This window comes from Scyliorhinus torazame, chromosome 24 (assembly GCF_047496885.1).
Source record: "Scyliorhinus torazame isolate Kashiwa2021f chromosome 24, sScyTor2.1, whole genome shotgun sequence".
Lineage (NCBI taxonomy): Eukaryota > Metazoa > Chordata > Chondrichthyes > Carcharhiniformes > Scyliorhinidae > Scyliorhinus > Scyliorhinus torazame.
In genome coordinates this window covers 41,213,661-41,230,288 of record NC_092730.1, presented here as the reverse complement: position 1 = coordinate 41,230,288, position 16,628 = coordinate 41,213,661, and the positions used below count along the sequence as shown (strand labels likewise).

The following is a 16,628-nucleotide window of genomic DNA, read 5'->3' as shown; positions in this document are numbered from 1 at the left end:
ATCCACCCCCATCGACTGCAGCTGGAGCAAATTTTGCATGCTTTTCTGGAGCCTGGACATGACCCCTCGTCTCTCTCTCACCTTTTGAACGCCCTTGAGGATGAAAAACCTCTTGATGTTCCCCTTGATTGCTTCCCACCAGAGATGTGGGGCCTCAAAGAGGGGTTTCACGGTTCTCCAACCTTTGTAATCCCTGCTGAGTTCCTCGATGTTCTCAGGGGTCAGCAGTTTTACATTTAGCTTCCATGTCCCCCTGCCTACCCCCTGGTTTTCCTGCAGGTGGCAGTCGGCCAGTAGGAGGCAGTGGTCAGAGAAGAACACCGGCGTTACGTCAGTGGACCTGACCGTGAAAGCTCGGGACACAAAAAAGAAGTCTATCCTGGAGCGGACGGACCCGTCTGGCCGTGACCATGTGTATCTACGCTGCGCACCGTCTGCAGGGTTGCTGCAGACGTCGAGCAGCTTGGCGTCTTTTACCGTTTCCATCAGGAGTCTGCACGTAGCGTCTAGTTTGCTGTCGGCTTTGCTGGATCGTCCAGCCGCATCGATGATGCAGTTGAAGTCACCACCCAGGATGACTGGCTTGGAGGTGGCCAACAGCAGTGGGAGTTGCTGAAGGACTGCCAGCCGCTCACTTTTTACAGCCGGGGCGTACACATTAATAAGTCTGAGAGGGGTGTTTTTGTATTTCACGTCTGCTACGAGGAGGCGCCCGCCCACCACCTCCTTAACGTCGGAGATGGTGAAGTTGCCTCCCCGCAGCAGAATATCCAGGCCGGAGGAGCGGCAGTCGTTTCCTCCTGACCAGATGGATGGCCCGTGGGACCACCAGCTCGACCAGCGCCTGTAGTTGCTGAGGTGCGGAATTCCGCACTCTTGCAGGAACAGTAGGTGAGCTTTTACATTTGCCAAATAGTTGAGCGTGGCTACACACCGCGAAGTATCTTTAATGCTTCGCACATTTATGGATGCAATTTTTAAACCCATTATAAAAAGGTAGATTTACCAGTCTCAAGAGTCCAGAGTCTATACAGTTGGCTGTTCCAGAGAGTGAGTAAAACTCATACTCACACTCACATATTACAAGACACTCACAGTTCCTGAATGTATCCCACAGTCCCGCACATTCCCTCTGTGGTGAAGAGTCCCTCTCACCGGCAGACTAGTGACTTTTCCCGGTGGATCTTTACACACTGACAAACTGGGACTGGTGACATTCTTTCTGAAATGTAGTTCATTTTTGTATAAGATGGTTTCTGATTGGTGGAAAATCCTAATTTTGACTGGTCTGCTTTTATATTTAATCAAATAAACAGAACATAACTGGCTGTCCTCATGTTCACAATGTCCAATCACAATCATTCCTTTCCCCATTCCTCATTAGCATAGATGTGAGGCTCTGTCTATTTAATCAGCGCTCGGAAGGGGTTTGCTTTATTTCTGGGTGATATTGACGATGGCTGACGAGAAGAAACCAACATCGAAACCAGCTTCCAAGAAGGGAGCCAAGAAAGTCATTAAGAATCCGGCAGTAAAGGGCGGCAAGAAGCGGCGAAGGTCGAGGAAGGAGAGTTACTCCATCTACATCTACAAAGTGATGAAGCAGGTTCACCCCGACACCGGCATCTCCTCCACGGCCATGAGCATCATGAACTCGTTCGTCAACGATATTTTCGAGCGCATCGCGGGTGAGGCTTCCCGCCTGGCCCATTACAACAAGCGCAGCACCATCAGCTCCCGGGAGATCCAGACCGCCGTGCGCCTGCTGCTGCCCGGGGAACTGGCCAAGCACGCCGTGTCGGAAGGGACAAAGGCGGTGACCAAGTACACCAGCTCCAAGTAAAACTGTTCTCAAACTCATCAAACCCAACGGCTCTTTTAAGAGCCACCCACAATCTCTGTGAAAAAGCTGCACCATCTTTTCCCGCATTGAATTGATGAGAAATCTCTTTGTGGAGGAGAGAGATTTGTCCCGTTCCAGAATGTTGTGAATGTGGCTTCATACCCGCCCGTCACAGACACTTTCACACAGAAGAGAATCAAACTGAATTGAGAGCGGATTTTAAACGCAGTCTGGCATTTGTGACGGACAATGAGGAGAAGCACAATTTCAGGAGGGAATTATTTAAATTTAATGATAACTATATTCAGAGTTTAACAACTGGTGAGTTAAATTCATAAGGAAATTATTATTTTTTCTCTCGGGTGATGTGTTTCCCGCTCCCGGGACACAGTAAAGGCGGGAATGAAGAGGTTATTTTCGCGCTGAACTGTTTATTCCGCAGTTTTCCCAGGAGACGGAATCAGCGAGATTTGAGCACACACAGGACCGGAGTCCATTGCAGCGCTTTAAGATCTGCCTCTCCCCGGCCCTCCCTATTCTCCGGACACAAAGCTGCCTGTTCCACCGGCTGGATAGAGTCGGGGATTCTCTCCACACTTCCCAGTGTAACATTCTCGGCCGCTTTCAGGAGAGAGGCTCAGAAATCAGCCCTTTCCCTCTGTCCCTGTGAAGCCTGTGTGAAGGAGTTGGTTGGTAATCTCGATGTTTCTGCTTTTGCAGTGAGCTGAGATTTGCTCCGTTTTAAATTGCTGAACGGGGTCTTATTACTGCCGGTTACTGATGAGATTGACAAGTTCAATCTGTTCCTAAAATAACGCCAGGATTCTGGGAGGGAAAAATCAAGAAACAGATAACAAAGTGTGAGATTCAAATAGTTTCCTGAACATTGAGCCGTTCCGTTATTTGGGATTTTCCTGCACTGAAATTGGCGGGTGTTTCGAATTTGAAAATGTCAGCCAATCAAAACCTGCACATTCTTCTCCCTGGCCTGTGATTGGTTAATGGTTGACTGTCCTTTAGTTTTTAAATATCATTTGTTTCCACAGACAAATACCAGAATATTCTGAAGATGAATAAATGTGATGTTTCCTCCACACAAGTTACAGGGAAGAGTGTCGCCAGCTCCTTCCCACACACAATCCGTACATTGTCACTGACAGAGCAAAGAGACACAGACAGGTCATCAGTTCCACAGTCTCAGGCAGCGGAAACTGTTCCAGAGACACATTTTCAACCCATCAATCAAACAGCAGGAGAGACAGACGCTGTGTCCATGTCACCCTAACTCAGTACCACTGACAGGAGGCCCCATAAATCCCAGTGCAAATTCTCACCCATTCTCATCATCACTGTATCAGTTCCACAATGGAGCAGCTTAGTGAAATAATCAATATCAGAGAAAACTGACACATGGATTCCGGTTTAGAATTACACAATTAACCGTAATAATGTACTCTGAGATTCGAGTTAAATACCAGTTACATCACTCACATCAGGGGTGGCTGTACTAATCCTCAGAGTGCGTCCTCACAAATACATTAGCTGCAAACACAAATATCAGATGCATTCTCAGATTGAGATATGCTGAAAGCGACAAAGATACAAACTCTGATTCTTGTTTAAAACTCACCTAGTTTATGAAAATAAAAGATACAATATAATTTCGCTGACTATGAACTGAGATGTAATTTGCAAACTATTGGAAAATTCTCACTGAATCTGTCCCTGAAGGAAGATACTGTATCAATTCCAGACTGTGGTCCATTTTACATTCATGTCAAAATTCTGACTCAGAATCAGACTGAGTGGCACAGATCAAATCAATGTGTACAACCTGAGTTAAACTTCCAGAGCAATCCAGTATCAGGTTGAAGGTTACATTATCTTTCACAATTGTGTTCTGATATTAAATGCTGGTCCAAAACTCTCACATTGTTTGCTTCAAACCTCCCACAGCAATGGTTTCTTTCTGTGCTTGAAATTTACGTGGAATGAATGCAAACTTATAAACTGTCCCAGAGGTTGAAATGTCACATCCTGAACCGCATCCTCCCACTGAGTCACAGAGCCTGACAGGTACAGGATAATCCCCAAACACATATTCAGACTAAGATCCATCATCACACTGAGTCCTGCAGTGTGGCAGATGCAGGATATTTCACAGACACATGTTCAGAGTACGATCTGAACACATGCACAGGTCAAGGAAACACAGCCTGAGTGAGTGAGACACAGACAGAGTGAGAATTTGGTAATTTGGTGCAGTGAGGTAACCAGGAAAGGTAAGTGGTTAATCTAATTTTGCTGTTTTTCAGTTAAAAGTGCAGTGTAGATTAGTGTCTGATTGGCTGAAGCTGCCCCCACCCTAATTGTTGAGAGGCAGTTATCTGGCAGTCACCTGAGGCCTGTTGAGGGGCACAAAGGTACACATTGTATTCTTCTCTTTGAAGTTTTAGTGTGAGTCATCCTAAAGTCTGTATAAAAGACAGACAGAAAGTGAACTTAGTAAGCATTGCGCAGGTCAAGGAGACACAGCCTGAGTGAGTGAGACACAGACAGAGTGAGAATTTGGTGCAGTGAGGTAATTCGGTGAAGAGTGGGAGAAGGTGCGTTTTCCCGACTGTTTTGTTCTCTCTCTTTCTTCGGGCCTAATTTCGGGAGCCGTTCGGAGGAGGAGGAGCAGTCTCTGTGAGGATAAAAACCTAACGGTAACTTCGTTTTCCAGTTTTTTCCCCCCAAAAGTGACGGCAGAGGGAAGCTGTGAGCTGATTGGTTGATAGCAAATCTGCCCCAAATAAAAAAAAAAAAACACAGCTAAACTCATAAACTTAAATTAAACTAATTAATTAATTAGTGATGGCTGGTCAGGTGATGTGCTTGAGCTGCTTGATGTGGGAGCTGGCAGATCCCATTGCGAGCTGCAGCGATCACATCTGCTGTAAGTGTTGTCTGCTCGAAGAGCTCTGGCTCAGAGTTGATGACCCGGAGTCTGAGTTTCAAACACTGAAGCACATCCGGGAGGGGGAGACTTACCTGGACACTGTGTTTCAGGAGGCAGTCACACCTGTCAGAGTAAGTAGTTTAAATCCTGCCCGTGGCCAGGGACAGCAGGGTGTGACTGCAGGTCAGGCAGTTAAAGGGAACCAGCAGTCAGGAACTCAGGAGCCTCATCCCTTGACCCTGTCCAACAGGTATGAGGCACTTGCTCCCTGTGTGGATGGCGAACAGGGCTGCAGGAAGGATGACTCAGCTGACCAAGGCACCATGGTTCAGCAGGCCATTCAAGGGGAGGGAGTAAATAGGCAAGTTGTAGTTGTAGGGGATTCTATTATCAGGGGGATAGATAGTATCCTTTGTGAGCAGGATAAAGAGTCCCGCATGGTATGTTGCCTGCCCGGTGCTCGGGTGCGGGACATCTCTGACCGGCTTGAAAGGATACTGGAGAGGGAGGGGGAGGATCCAGTTGTTGTGGTCCATGTCGGTACCAACAACATAGGCAAGTCTAGGAAAGAGGACCTGTTTAGAGATTATAAAGAGCTAGGATTCAAATTAAAAAACTGGTCCTCAAGGGTCATAATCTCCGGATTACTGCCTGAGCCACATGCAAATTGGCAAAGGGAGGCAAGAATAAGGGAAGTTAACACGTGGCTGAAAGAGTGGTGTGGGAAAGAGGGGTTCCTTTTCATGGGACACTGGCATAGTTTTGGGACAGGGGGGACCTATACCGTTGGGATGGTCTCCACCTGAACCGAGCTGGGACCAGTGTTCTGGCGAAAAGAGTAAATAGGGTAGTCAATCGGACTTTAAACTAGAGATTGGGGGTGGAAGGGAAAGTCAGGGAACCAAGAGGTGAAGTAATCAGTGGGAAGCGTAGCTGCTTAGGAATACAAAAAAGCACGAAAAGACAAAACTCAGGAGAGGTTACGATAGTCCCCATCCCACAAAATATGACACAGTGTATGGAAAGGCTCAGTAAACCAAGGTCCACCACACTATGAAAACAAAAAGGGACGGTCAATAGAGAATTAAAGGTGCTATATTTAAATGCGCGCAGTGTACAGAACAAGGTAGATGAGCTTGTGGCCCAGATTGTGACTGGCAGGTATGATGTGGTAGGCATCACAGAGACGTGGTTGCAGGGGGTTCAGGACTGGCATTTAAACATCCAGGGATTCACAACCTATGGAAAAGACAGAGAAGTGGGCAGAGGGGGTGGGGTTGCCTTGTTAATTAGGAATGAAATTAAATCAATAGCACTCAACGACATAGGGTCAGATGATGTGGCGTCTGGGTGGGTAGAGTTGAGGAACCACAATGGCAAAAAAAACAAAATGGGAGTTATGTACAGGCCTCCTAACAGTGGTCAGGACCGGGGGCACAAAATGCACCACGAAATAGAAAGGGCATGTCAGAAAGGCAAGGTCACAGTGATCATGGGGGACTTCAATATGCAGGTGGACTGGGTAAATAATGCTGTCAGTGGACCCAAGGAAAGGGAATTCATTGAATGTTTACAGGAGGGCTTTTTGGAACAACTTGTGATGGAGCCCACGAGGGAACAGGCCATTCTGGACTTAGTGTTATGTAATGAGTCAGACTTGATTAAAGATCTTAAAGTAAGGGAACACGTAGGAGGCAGTGATCATAATATGGTAGAATTCAATCTTCAATTTGAAAGAAAGAAGGTAGAATCAGATGTAAAGGTATTACAGTTAAATAAAGGTAACTACAGGGGCATGAGGGAGGAACTGACGAAAATCGACTGGGAGCAGAGCCGAGTGGGAAAGACAGTAGAACAGCAATGGCAGGAGTTTCTGGGAGTAATTGAGGACACAGTACAGAGGTTCATCCCAAAGAAAAGAAAGGTTATCAGAGGGGGGATTAGGCAGCCATGGCTGACAAAGGAAGTTAGGGAATGCATCAAAGCGAAAGAGAAAGCCTATAATGTGGAAAGAGTAGTGGGAAGTCAGAAGATTGGGAAGGCTACAAAAACAAACAGAGGATAACAAAGAGAGAAATAAGGAAAGAGAGGATCAATTATGAAGGCAGGCTAGCCAGTAACATTAGGAATGATAGCAAAGGTTTCTTTAAATACATTAAAAACAAACGGGAGGCAAAAGTAGACATTCGGCCGCTCCAAAATGACGCTGGTAATCTAGTGATGGGAGACAAGGAAATAGGTGAGAAACTAAATAAGTACTTTGCATCAGTCTCCACAGTAGAATAAATGAGTAATATCCCAACAATTCCGGAGAGTCAGGGGGCAGAGTTGAATATGGTAGCCATCACAAAGGAGAACGTGCGAGAGAAACTAAGAGGTCTAAAAATTGATAAATCTCCGGGCCCAGATGGGCTACATCCTAGAGTTCTAAAGGAGATAGCTGAAGAAATAGTGGAGGCGTTAGTTATGATCTTTCAAAAGTCACTGGAGTCTCGGAAATTCCCAGAGGATTGGAAAATCGCTGTTGTAACACCCCTGTTCAAGAAGGGAACAAGGAAAAAGATGGAAACTTATAGGCCAATTAGCCTAACCTCGGTTGTTGGCAAGATTCTAGAATCCATTGTTAAGGATAAGATTTCTAAATTCTTGGAAGTGCAGGGTCGGATTAGGAAAAGTCAGCATGGATTTAGTAAGGGGATGTCGTGCCTGACAAACCTGTTAGAGTTCTTTAAAGAGATAACAAATAGGTTAGACCAAGGAGAGCCAATGGATGTTATCTATCTTGACTTCCAAAAGGCCTTTGAGAAGGTGCCTCACGGGAGACTGCTGAGTAAAATAAGGGCCCATGGTATTCGAGGCAAGGTACTAACATGGATTGACGATTGGCTGTCAGGCAGAAGGCAGAGAGTTGGGATAAAAGGTTCTTTTTCAGAATGGCAACCGGTGACGAGTGGTGTTCCGCAGGGTTCAGTGTTGGGGCCGCAGCTGTTCTCTTTATATATTAACGATCTAGAAGACGGGACTGAGGGCATTCTGGCTAAGTTTGCCGATGATACAAAGATAGGTGGAGGGGCAGGTAGTATGGAGGAGGTGGGGAGGCTGCAGAACGATTTAGACAGTTTAGTAGAGTGGTCCAAGAAATGGCTGATGAAATTCAACGTGGGCAAGTGCGAGGTCTTGCACTTTGGAAAAAGGAATAGAGGCATGGACTATTTTCTAAACGGTGACAAAATTCATAAATGTCTGAGGATCCTGGGATTATATTCATTGGAGTTTAGGAGGTTGAGGGGAGATCTAATAGAAACTTACAAGATAATGAATGGCTTAGATCGGTTGGACGTAGGGAAGTTGTTTCCATTAGCAGGGGAGACTAGGACCCGGGGGCACAGCCTTAGAATAAAAGGGAGTCACTTTGGAACAGAGCTGAGGAGAAATTTCTTCAGCCAGAGAGTGGTGGGTCTGTGGAATTCATTGCCACAGAGGGCGGTGGAGGTCGGGACGTTGAGTGTTTTTAAGACAGAAGTTGATAAAGTCTTGATTTCTCGAGGAATTCAGGGCTATAGAGAGAGAGCTGGTAAATGGAGTTGAAATCAGACATGATTGAATGGTGGAGTGGACTCGATGGGCCGAATGGCCTTACTTCCGCTCCTATGTCTTATGGTCTTATGATCCATCCTCACACTGAGTCCTGGAGCATGACAGATTCAGGATTACTCTCAAACGGTTGTTCAGAGTAAGATGCTGAAAGACACTGTGCTCACTCATAAATAGCAATCACAAGAAGCAATCAGACTCAACAATTGTACCTCTGAGAGATTTAGAAATGGTTAAAAGACTCTCAGAGAGGAAACAATAATGACATACAATTGGAAGACTGCGCGCGCACACACAAGCATACACATGCACAGGTATACACACACAGCTATACACACGTACACACACAGTGTACAGGCCCACACATATTATACACACAGTTGCACACACACGGATACACAAACATACACACAGGTATAATATACACATGTACACACACAGTATACAGAGTCACACACATTATACACACACAGTTGTACACACCCGCACATACATGTATACACACACAGGCACATAAACATTCACACATATTCTCAGACACACACACATATATAGAAACACGCATGTGCTCACAGACACAGATATACACAGAGACAGATACATTACATCAGAGAAATAATTAATCCAGCTGCAGTGAAGTAACAGAGATATAGTTCTAATACAGGATGGTGAGTGGCTGGAGGAGAGCCTCCAGGTCGCGGTGTCGGCCGCCCTTGTCCCTCTCTAGATGGTGGTGGATGTGGGTTTGGAAGGTGTTGCCAAAGGAGCCTTGGTGACTTCCTGCAGTGAATCCTGTAGCTGGTATACACGCTGCCACTCTGCATCAGTGGTGGAGCGAGTGAGTGTTTATGGATGGGGTGCCGATCAAGCAGGATGCTTTGTCCTAGATGGTGTCAAACCTATTCAGTGTTGTTGAAATTGGAACTATTAAAGGAAATGGAAATTATTCCAATACATTCCTGATTTATGCTGTGTCGACAGGGTTTGGGGAGTCAGGGAGTGAGTGCCTCGCCACAGGAGTCCGAGTCTTTGGCCTGCCTTCTAGCCACAGTGTTTATATGACCAGTTCAGTTTCTGCCCAATGGCAATCAGTCAGATGTTGGCAGTGGGGTTTCAGTGATGGGAATTCCGGTGAATGTCAAGGGGCGATGGTTAGATTCTCACTTATTAGAGATGGTCTTTGCCTGGAACTTTTCAGCCCAAGCCTGGATATTGTCCAGGTTGCTGCATTTGGACATGGACTGTTTCATTAACAGAGGAGTTGTGAATGGTGCTGAACATTCTGCAATCATGGAAAGCCTGTGTGTGTTTGCAGCATTTACAGCGTGTGTCCCTGTGGGAGTAAATGCCATTTCAGACATTGGTTGCACAAATTAAATGTTTGATGGAACCCCCTTCCAGCCGAGTAAAAAAACCAGTTTCCTGGAAAGAAATGTCAGATATACTTGTGGTGAGAAGCTAAATGTTTCTTTTTACTGTAACGGAAAGTATTAAAAAAAACTAGCAGAGAATGGTTTCGATCCATCGACCTCTGGGTTATGGGCCCAGCACGCTTCCGCTGCGCCACTCTGCTCCATGTTTGTTATTGCGTTGAAGCGACACAATTCCTTACCTCCGCAATGTTGTTCATCAGGACCACGTGTGCTCGACAGCGCACCCTGGCGGCACAATTCCACTGTGCAACTCACCAACAATGCAACACACACACACACACACACACAGCAGCTGGACACTGTCACCTCACACAAGATAACACACATCGACTGACTGGTCATATATAGAAAGTGTTCCCATTAAGTTCCAGTGTTCTCTGTCTTCAGGTGATGCCCCGGAGGACTGGAGAAGAGCCAATGTTGTTCCTTTGTTTAAGAAGGGGAGCAAGGATAATGCAGGGACCTACAGGCCGGTGAGCCTTACGTCAATGTTAGGGAAATTACTGGAGAGAGTTCTTCGAGACAGGATCTACTCCCATTTGGAAACAAATGGACGTATTAGAGAGAGGCAGCACGGTTTTGTGAAGGGGAGGTCATGTCGCACTAACTTGATAGAGTTTTTGGAAGAGGTCACAAAGGTGATTGATGCAGCGAGGGCAGTGGATGTTGTCTATATGGACTTCAGTAAAGCATTTGACAAGGTCCCTCATGGCAGACTGGTACAAAAGGTGAAGTCACAGGGGATCAGGGGTGAGCTAGCAAGATGGATACCGACTTGGCTAGGTCATAGAAGGCAGAGAGTAGCAATGGAAGGGTGCGTTTCTGACTGGAGGGCTATGTCTGGTGGTGTCCCGCAGGGATCAGTGCTGGGATCTTTGCTGTTCATAGTATATATAAATGATTTGGAGAAAAATGTAACGGGTCTGATTCGTAATTTTGCAGACGAAAAAAGGTTGGTGGAATTGCGGATAGCGATGAGGACTGTCAGAGGATACAGCAGGATTTAGACTGTTTGGAGACTTGGGTGGAGAGATGGCAGATGGAGTTTAATCGGGACAAATGTGAGGTAATGCATTTTAGAAGATCTAATGCAGGTAGGGAATAGACAGTGAATGGTAGAACCCTCAAGTGTATTGACAGTCAGAGAGATCGAGGTGTACAGGTCCACAGGTCACTGAAAGGGGCAACACAGGTGGAGAAGGTAGTCAAGAAGGCATATGGCATGCTTGCCTTCATTGGCCCGGGCACTGAGTATAAGAATTGGCAAGTCATGTTGCAGCTGTGTAGGACCTTAGTTAGGCCACACATGGAGTATAGTGTTCAATTCTGGTCGCCACACTACCAGAAGGATGTGGAGGCTTTAGAGAGGGTGCAGAAGAAATTTGCCAGGATGTTGCCTGGTATGGAGGGCATTAGCTATGAGGAGCAGTTCAATAAATTTGGTTTGTTCTCACTGGAACGACGGAGGTTGAGGGGAGACCTGAAAGAGGCCTACAAAATTATGAGGGGCATAGACAGAGTGGATAGTCAGAGGCTTTTTCCCAGGGTAGAGGGGTCAATTACTGGGGGACATAGGTTTAAGGTGTGAGGGGCAAGGTTTACAGGAGATGTACGAGGCAAGTATTTTACACAGAGGGTAGTGGGTGCCTGGAACTCGCTGCCAGATGAGGTGGTGGAAGCAGGGACGATAGTGACATTTAAGGGCATCTTGACAAATACATGAATAGGATGGGAATATAGGGATACGGACCCAGGAAGACGAGAAGATTTTAGCTCAGATGGACAGCATGGTCGGCACAGGCTTGGAGGGCCGAAGGGCCTGTTCCTCTGCTGTACTTTTCTTTGTCTTTGTTCTTTGTTGTAAAATCTCCTCTCTTTCCTCTTGTGTAACTGTATTATCTGCATCTTCACTCTGTTATTGAAAGGTCTTCCCTGATGTTAATTAAACTGCTTTCCGATATTTCAGTATATTCTCTCCCGCTGAACTGTGATTTCTCCTGTGGAACCGAGATCTCTACTGTGTAACTGCTCTCTGCTGTGGAATATGATCTCTGCTGTAGACTGTGCCTCTGCTGGGAAACGGCGACCTCTCCTGTGGAAATGTGCTCTCTGCTGTGTTACTGTGCTCTCTGCTGTGGGACTGTGTTCTCTGCTGTGTTACTGTGTTCTCTGCTGTGAAACTGTGCTCTCTACTGTGGGACTGTGTTCTCTGCCGTGGACTGTGCGCTCTGCTGAGAAACTGCGATCTCTCCAGTGGAAATGTACTCTCTGCTGTGAAACTGCTCTCTGCTGAGGAAACGTGGACCAGATGTGATGCAGCTGAGGATGCTGAGTGATGTAACGTGGACATGGTGAAGTTACTGGCCAGAAATTTCCGAATTCTATTTTTGTTTTTAATGGACAGCTACAATCCACGTGTTTATTCCAGGACACAACAATGAATAAAAATGAATCAGTGCTGAGCAGATTCTAACATCCCACACCTCCAGTTTGTTCTTATTGAGAACCCCGTCCTCGATGGAAGCTTTTGCTCTCCGGATCAGACCACCACCTCCTGGGAATACAGCAGCGATACCTCCAAGATCTGATCTGTAACAGAATCGCAGAACAATAGTGTCCCCTTTTGACTGAGGGGAACAGGTGCTCCCTATCCGCCCTGTCTATACCTATCATAATCTTGTACACCTCGATGAGATCACCCCTCAGTCATCTCTGTTCCCGCGAGAGAGAGAAAACAAGCCGATCCAACCTCTCTTCATATCCTAAATGTTGCATCCCAAGCAGCATCCTGCTGAATCACCTCTGCACCCCATCCAGTGCAGTCACATATTTGCTAGAATGTGGTGACCAGAATTGCACACGATACTCCAGCTGTGGCCTCACCAACATTCTATACAACTCCACCATGACCTCTCTGCTTTTGTAATCCATGCCCCGATTGATAAAGACACGTATCTCATATGTCTTTTCCACCACCCTATTAACCTACCCTTCTGCCTTCAGAGATCTATGGACAAACACTCCAAGGTCCCTTTGTTCCTCAGGACTTCCCCGTGTCAGGCCATTCACATTAATCCAATAATAATAATATTATATTCTTTATTGTTACAAATAGGCTTATATTAACACTGCAATGAAGTTACTGCGAAAATCCCTACCAAATGGATCACATCTAACATTGCAGCGTTAAATTCCATCAGCCACTTTTCTGCCCATTTGACCATCCCGTCTGTATCTTCCTGTAACTCAAGACACTCAACCGCACTGTGAGCTTGAAACTCAGTGAAAGGATTTCACCCTCCTTTCGGAATCTGATCACCACCTCAATCCCAACATTCAGCTTGGGTGGGCAGACAAGACAACGTCCTTCACGCAGCTCCCCAGCACAGACTGGATAATATCCCAAACTCGTATCCTGCTATTGTCACATTGCTCCACCACCTTGTTCTCTTCACAAAACGCCAGGAATCTGAGACCAATTCTTCAGACCTTTGATTCTCTCTTCAAACAACATCTTGTCCCTGATTAAGTCCATCCTGGGAAGAGGGGCTCGGTATTCTGAGTTTCTCTGCAGACATCCTGTTGATGGACCAAAAGAGGCCTCGCGCCTGAAAGAAAGCCTCTCTCACAGCCCTGTGAGCATGTCTCCATTAGACGGTGCAGTCAACACCTGCAGAGTAGATAACAATGGAGAGAAGTGTGAGCAATTTCAGCGTCACAATTCTCTGGACATAGAATTCAAAATATAATATTACTGAAAATACTGAACTGATCTTCTGGGAGCAGGACTCAAGTCAAAGGGGAACATCCAGTGGATTTTTAGTGGAAAGATTTAACAACTGGATGATGGCAGCTGAAATCAGTCCTTGCGTTACAATCTCTGTAGATATTCTACTGAATTGAAACCTGCAAAAGGCATATTTTCCGACTAGAAATCCAACTCATTTCCCCCTGTTGTGGAGGAAGTTCTCAATCGCACAGGTGGTCAAACGGAATAAGGCTGGGCTGAGATTTGAGTCCAGATTTTTCTTCAGTGAACAGACACTTTACCGGACGAAGCTACAGAGTCTGAGGATGTTCAGCTAATCAGAAGGGAATGCTGGAAATACGGTACGGATCTGTAGTATCTGTGAAAAGTGAAATAGTTAACATTTCACAACCTGACCTTTCGTTGGAACGATCTGTTTCTCTCTCCACAGATGCTGCCGGATCAACTGAATATTTCCAGCATTTTCTGTCTTTGTTTCAGATTTGCAGCATCCGCAGTATTTTGCTTTTGGGTCAAAGGACAATGAGTTGCCTTTCCTGCTCTGGGGGTTATTGCAGGTCTCTCTGGCTGTGATTGTCGCTGATTCGGCCAAACATTTACAATCTATCATTAATTGACCGCGAGAATGGGCGGTGAGGGGATTCTGGAACCGCTGCAAGTCCATATGGTGTATGTACACACACAGTGCTGTTAGGGAGGGGTTCCAGGTTTGGATGGTGCCTCGCGGAGGAAAAGTCAATTTCAGGAGTGGGATTCGAGCCCTGACCTCCAGAGGAGACTGCGACCTGCGCTCGGCCATCCTGACGTATTCGAAAGGTTAGGTGCGTTTGGGCCGAAATCTGGTGCTCTTTCCGAGGGTCGGTGCCGACTCGATGGGCCGAATGGCCTCCTTCCGCACTGGAGGCATTCTATGATTACTGAAATAGGGTGAAAATGGCAGCATCCAGGACACAAGGACAAGTTAAGGTCTCAGGCCAGAGTAAGTGTCCTATGTAATGACACATAGAATGTACATTTATTGTGGACTGGTGCCATCTCCTGGCTGAACGGGAGCCGTGCGACACGGACACTTTCATTCAGGAGCATTTTAAATTTGAGTGAAACAACTTACGCAAAGTAAGTATTTGTTACGAAACAGTAAATCAAACTGATCTAAAGAACCAAAAGGACACGTCTCCAATCAGTGAGCGATGGTGGTATAGTGGTGAGCATAGCTGCCTTCCTAGCAGTTAACCCGGGTTTGATTCCCGGCCATCGCAATAATAAATTGGGAATTTTTGCACCTCTTTGTGAGTTTCAAACTGAGGAAGAGAAAGTTTCTCAGTCAGAATTTAGTGGCAAGTCCAGCGAGGAGTGAAATAAGTAACTTTCTCATCATTTTTAATGTGGTTTCAATATGGACAGTGTTCGACTATTCACTGTCCAAGCCCTCCGACAAGAGCTAAAAATCACACCAATTTCACTTCAGCCTCATGAAGGGGACCAAACAGAGACACAACAGACACGTGACAGACGAGGATGGGATTTGAAGCCACGTGTACAGAGCACAATGGATTATTGTGCATCACCTTAACCACGTGATACAGCTGCTTTATTTTCAGGGCCCTTTTGTATCCCTCAATATAACTTCTTTGGGTTTCTTTCGCACGGTTGGGTGTAAATAAAACATAAATCTATGAGGAGAGACGCTCAATTCTTGGGCTTGGGCTTGTGGCGCAACGGTAGCGCGTCTGACTCCAGATCAGAAGGTTGCGTGTTCAAATCACGTCAGGCTCAGGAAGTTTTTCTGCCACTGGTTCCAGGAATTTCTCTCTGTGGGAATGTTCCCGAAATGACTCCGTTCAAACCACAATTTGTCCGAATGTTTCAGATTTACCCGCTCAGTTTATATTTTTGAGCAGTTTCATCAAACATTCGGATAGCTCAGTCGGTAGAGCAATGGAAGTCTACCTCCCAGGGTCGAGGGTTCGAGCCGCACGTTGGCCGCTTCCATATTATTATCTGAGAATATTGAACCAACTGTGCGACCGTGCTGCCCAAACAGTTGGTTCAATCTCACTGCTCGTGGGTGACTAGAACTACTGGGCAGTTAAAAACAAGGATGTCGCTCTTTTTCGGACGGAGATGAGGAGATTTCTCCCTCTCAGAGAGTTATGCGACTTTGGAACTCTGCCTCAGAAGGCCGCGGAAGCGGGACATTGATTATTTTTAAGGCGGAGATGGGGAAATTCTTGTTCAGCAAATAAATCAAAGGTTTATCGGGGTTGCATACAACCATTGCATTCAGCCAGTTACCTGGGTGCACAAGCGTGCGGTTTTTTATTTGATATATCAGTTCCACACCATGGTGAAACGGTCTTAAAATGTCGTTTTCATTTCTTCACGTGTTCTCCACTGATATATTCGCTGCAATAACTTCTCTGGGCACAAAGCACGGTAGCACAAGTGGCTAGCACTGTGGCTTCACAGCGCCAGGCTCCCAGGTTCGATTCACTGTCTGTGCGGAGTCTGCACGTTCTGCCCGTGCCTGCGTGGGTTTCCTCCGGGTGCTCCGGATTCCTCCCACAGTGCAAAGACGTGCATTAGGTGGATTGGATAAATTGCCCTTAGTGCCCATACGGGACCAGTCTTTATAAATAGAAGCGTCATCCCGGCCCTGGGTCACTGCCCGTCTGGAGTTTGCTCATTCTTCCCATGTCTGCGTGGGATTCACCCCCACAACCCAAAGATGTGCAAGGTATGTGGGTTGGCCACGCTAAATTGGCCCTTAATTGGGAAAAAAAAATTGGGTACTCTAAATTTATACAGAAATAAATAAATAAATAGAAACGCCGAGCACAAAGGCAAGGCCGCTATGGAGATTCTTCATAAAATCCTGCAACAGAAATAGACAATGTTGGATAACTCGGCTGGTCTGGCAGCATCTGTGGAGAGAGAAACAGAGTTACAGTTTCCAGTCCAGTCTGACCCTGCTTCCTATTCTCTGTTTCCCGCTGCCAGGTCTGCTGAGATTTTCCAGCTCTGGGCAACTGACATGGACACGGTGGG

At 46.3% G+C, this 16,628-nt stretch overlaps 3 non-coding genes across 3 annotated transcripts; 2 read left to right on the top strand and 1 right to left on the bottom strand.

Annotated features, from left to right (window-relative positions):
• Window positions 1–9,879: 9,879 nt before the first annotated feature.
• Window positions 9,880–9,951, bottom strand: trnam-cau (transfer RNA methionine (anticodon CAU)). Its single transcript has one exon. It is a non-coding gene; the product is annotated as a tRNA-Met (tRNA).
• Window positions 9,952–14,767: 4,816 nt separating this feature from the next.
• On the top strand, window positions 14,768–14,839 carry trnag-ucc (transfer RNA glycine (anticodon UCC)). The gene has a single exon. It is a non-coding gene; the product is annotated as a tRNA-Gly (tRNA).
• Window positions 14,840–15,284: 445 nt separating this feature from the next.
• Window positions 15,285–15,356, top strand: trnaw-cca (transfer RNA tryptophan (anticodon CCA)). Its single transcript has one exon. It is a non-coding gene; the product is annotated as a tRNA-Trp (tRNA).
• The last annotated feature ends 1,272 nt before the right edge of the window (window positions 15,357–16,628 follow it).